Source organism: Emydura macquarii, unplaced genomic scaffold (assembly GCF_026122565.2).
Source record: "Emydura macquarii macquarii isolate MOO-44397 ecotype Brisbane River unplaced genomic scaffold, CSIRO-AGI_Emac_v2 contig_1253, whole genome shotgun sequence".
NCBI classification, from domain to species: domain Eukaryota; kingdom Metazoa; phylum Chordata; order Testudines; family Chelidae; genus Emydura; species Emydura macquarii.
This window is the reverse complement of record NW_027131390.1, coordinates 51,353,263-51,357,905: the sequence shown is the minus strand read 5'-3', so window position 1 is coordinate 51,357,905 and position 4,643 is coordinate 51,353,263. Positions and strand designations below refer to the sequence as shown.

General features: G+C 50.3%; 1 pseudogene; it reads right to left on the bottom strand.

Annotated features, from left to right (window-relative positions):
• Positions 1-2,230: 2,230 nt before the first annotated feature.
• On the bottom strand, positions 2,231-4,155 carry LOC137154083 (gamma-crystallin B-like; annotated as a pseudogene).
• Between the last annotated feature and the right edge of the window lie 488 nt (positions 4,156-4,643).

Sequence of the window (4,643 nt, the reverse complement as noted above, 5' to 3'; positions counted from 1 at the left end):
GGGTACCGGTGGGGCTATTTTTACATTTAGGCAGCATTTTGCATGCCTGGGTTGCCTTTCCAGCCAGTGGCAAGTGCACAGGATGGTGGGAGACATCAACTGGACAGCTGGTCTGGACACTGGCGAGACTTGGATACCCTGGAAGTGGGGACTATATAGTGACCTAGCCAGAGGGACAAGTCATGAACAAGAAGTCCCCTGAGCCATGAAAAGAGCGATGGATCATGGTGTGAGTAACCGATGGAAGGAGGCACCAGACCAGGTGAGAGCTGATCCCCAGATGTAGCCACAAGGAGGTGTCCCCAGTAGCGAGTGATCCTCATGACAGGCTGCCCGGCACAGGCTCCAATACAGCACAGCACGTGAGCACATGCTTAACTTGGTCAATGGGACGGTACAAGAGCTTCAGTTAAGCACACGATTAAGTGTTTTCCTGGATCAGAGCTTCACACTGTCCTCCAGAGGCCAGGCCGATTGCTTCCCAAATGCCACGAGACTTCAGGCAGTCTGCCTAGAGATTTCTGTTGAGTTAGAGCAGATCTACACTAAAAACATAAACACTGTAGCGTTATAATGCAGACGCTTCTACACCAACAGGAAAGAGCTCTTCTGTCAGCATAGTTAATTCACCTCCCCGAGAAATAGTAGCTACGTCAATGGGAGAAGCTCTTCTGTCACCATAGCCCTGTCCACACTGGGGGTTAAGTGGATATAACTGTCACTTAGGGATGTGGATTTCTCACACCCCTGTATGACGTAGTTATACTGATGTAAGTCTGTAGCATAGACCAGACCTGAGTCTCCCATATGACTGTGCAATGTACTGCCAGCAGGCTATTGGTGATGATATCGTCTAGCTCTTATTACAAGCACCTTGCTACCATGCTAGGCTTCTCGCACAGAAAAAAGGCTTGCATCTCTGATCTAAGTGCAAAACTCAACTTGGCCTGACCCACAGAGTCCCCGTAAGGGGACCATACTGTAGCCTTGCAGGGGAGGCTAAAATGGAATACCTCGTTGCCTTTGCTCTTGTCTTCTGTGTTTAATCTTGTCCCTTGTTCACCTTGATAACCGTATGTACGAATACCCTTGTACTTTAAGGGACTAGATTACAGCCTTTCTAAAACTGAACTTTCACCACTGCAATCCCAAAACTCATCCTGCTGTCTGTAATGGTCACATTGGATTCAAAGTACATCTGCAGCTGGCACGTGCTCTCCATGGCTTCCTGTCCACAAGCCTGGTGAATACTATGTCTGGCGCCTCACCAAAAGAGACAGATAGGAACAGAGTGGGAGCAAGGGCCCTCTACCCTCAGGGAGAACAGGGGTCCTTTGTCCATCCCACCCTGAGGTGAAGGAAGGAGTGGGGGAGCTCCCAGGACTCGCCCTTGAGCATCAGTTTGGATGGCGCTCTTCTCTACCTGCTTCTCTCAGTCCTCTGCTGGGCTACTGCTGGCTCCGGCAGTTAACCCTATACTGAGGTGCATGAGGCTGTTCGACCTGGTCAGAGCTGTGGTTTCAGGCTGGCTGCAGGCTTAGACAGACGTCTCTGCATTGGGTCTACATGGCTCATGTTCTCAAGCTTGGCTTTAGAGCCCATGGGCCAGAAAGCTCAGCTCTGGTTACACACAGGGCGTTCCAGTGTAATCAGATGATTCCAGAGCTGGGACCCTCGACCCAGGCCTGTGGTGCCCATGGCTAGTTAATCCAGCCCTGCCCTGGATCAGAGCTCAGGTAGCTCTGGCTGGAGGCTCGGTCACTGAAGGGGGAGGCCTGTGGCTGACACTGCCCCTCGGCTGGGAGCGGGATGTGGCTGATTCCCGCCATCACCTAGGTGCCCAGCTCTGCCTGCTCCTTGCTAGGTAGCTGCTGCTCCCTGGTGATCTCCAAGGCCCCTCTGGCCAAGGAGCGAGGGCTGGAGTACAGCCCAGTGCCACGCTAGCCCTAGCTCCAAATCATGGCCACGGGTGAGTTGGAGGATTATGACCTAGGCTACAGCTGTAGGGTCACAGTCCTCCCGGCCGCCTCTCTATGGGCCAGGTCCTGGTGTTTCAATCTATGGATTACTCAGAATGCAGTGCAAGGGGCTAAGGCTGGGGAAGGGCAGGTCAGGAAGAGGAAGAGTTTTTGGTTCAGAAGCTGACGCTGCAGCCCAAGAACATCAGGACAAGCCTCGGCATCCCCCTTAGTGCACTTACAACAGCACGCAGAGAGCACAATGAGTTTAAAGCATTTTATTCATTGAGACCCTTCCAGGCAAAAACCCGTCTTGATTCAGTAACGATCAGTGTCAGTGGCACGTCTCAAAGAGCCGATTTTACCGCTCATAGCACCCCAGTCACTGAATCTCCTGTATTCCCCAGGCCTCAGCAGGTATTGGCGGCCTCTGTAATTCGGCAATTCGTAGAGGATCCAGTACCCCTCCAGCACAGAGCAAGATTGCATCTCGTGGGAGCGGAACTGCTCCATGACTTGGGAAGAGTCCTCGGAGAACTCGGCCGTGTTGCCTCGGAGATCCTCCTTCTCATAGATCTTTATCCTGTAGGTGCCCCTGTGCTGTGACAGAAAATGAGACAGGGTAAGAGAGTGACTGCAGCAGGCTGGCTGCCTGTGATCCTGGGCCCTGAGTCAGCCCCGTGCACTACTCCAGTGCTGCAAAGGGCACTTAGAGCTGCCTCTGCTCCCCAGATGAGGGGAATCCTTGAATGCTGCAAAGGCAGCACATCCACCCATTTGACTCAGACCCACGCCAGCCATTTCCCTCAGCCCTGGTGCAGGGCATGTCTGGGGTGAGGAGGAGGGAGCCCATCAGGGTGCAAGAGGAGGCAGGACTGAAGTATACAAGGCTGGCGAATCATCAGCCAGCTCAGTGGTCGCATAAGTTATGCTAAATTCTGCTGGAGGCCGTTTCAGCACTCAGCAGGCAGCCCCAGAATCGGGGAAACAGAAAGGTGGCTTTGTCCTAAGGGGTGACAGAAAATATTGGGCCCACACACTGGTGTAACTCTGTCAGCTTCAGGGAATTTTACCAGTGTGAGGGGAAAGGGCCCAGTGTGAGGGGAGTGGGCCCAATGTATCTCTAAATCGCCAGACGTTACTGACCCTTTTTAAGAAGGGAAATGTACTTTTACTGTCCATAGACTTAACCACAGAATAGCTGCACGCAGGACCCATACAGGCAGTAGTAGTGGAAGTTTTCCTGGCTTAACCCTGCCATGTGCCCCCAGCCATCCTGGGGGGAACACTTTATGGCAGAAGAAAGCAGTTCTAGTTTTCAGTCTTAGGCATTTTGGGAGAACATGATCAAACAGGCCCCTTATGACAGCGGCTTGGGCAACATTTACCATCTTTAAAAAAAGAGAAGCAAAAGCGAACTCACAGGTGGGATCATCCGGCAGGACTTAATGGAGGTGCTGAAACCCTGAGTCTGGATGTCAGGATATTCCCCCTTTTCACAAAGAACTGCTGTCCCTGGAAGTTGGGACGTTCGTAGAGCATGAAGCAGCCACTTTCCACTTGGATGGAGTTACAGCGGCTGATCTGACTTTGAAAATCCGGACGGTCACTGCTGCACTCAACAGAGCGGCCTTGGAAGTTTCTGTCCTCGAAAAGGGTGATCTAGTGTGAGAAACAAAATGGCAGGGGTTTCAGTGACGTCTTGTTCAGTGTGACTGCATCCTGGCATTTCAATTTCTCTCCATCCAGCACTCTAAGCATGAAGTGTCGGGCATTACCTTTTACTCACACTGATAAACCGATACACTCCTTTAAGTTCAGTGCGAGTGTTCCTCAGTTACATCAGTGTAAGGGAAAGCACAATCGAGCTCTGAGTTTAATAAAGAGTTTAATACAGCTGGTAATTCCCCTAGATCTGCATTCTTGATTCTCCTCTCCTGGTATAGATCAGGAGTAACTCGTTTGATGTCAACAGACTATTTCCGATGTAAATGAGAGGAGAATCAAGTCCCAGGCTTCAGATTACAAATCAAACAATCAAATCCAGATAGTTTCTCTTACCTTTCCCATCGTAGCTGGATTCAGGCTGCAAGCCATAGTACTCCAGTAGGGCAACTGCCTTTTTATACCTCCCAGCCAGTGCTAGGTGAGCACAAGTTAACAAAAGTCTTTTCTCTGGTCAGTAGAGCCAATGTATGACTCTGGGGTCTCATTCACTCTTTGTAGTAGCGTCCATTGTTTTGTTTTTTTGTGTAGCGGGGAACAGGCTTTATTCCTGGTGTTGCCAATGGCCAGTTCCAGGCCCTGGATCTGTCAGCACAGCCATTTTTACATTGAAGACAACCTGGTTCAGGAAAAGAGAGAAACTTCTGGCAGAGTGACAGAGGGGAGTGAATGTCAATACCAACACAATCCTGTTCTATAGAGTCTTTGCTATTGCATTATTATTAGTTGAATGCACAAGTGGTACAATAAAGATGGAAGAGTGTTCAAACGACAAAATAGAAAGTGGGGAGATAAAACAGAAATGTGCACGTCAAAGGACAAATGTGAAAAGTGCAAAGATAGACATGTTTTAGTCATTCAACAGCTTCAGGTCAGCAATGTGGAGTCTGGAACGTCCTCCTGAAAGACCAGCATGATACGAGCAGCCATTCAGTAGGTGTGTATTGTCAACCCCCACCA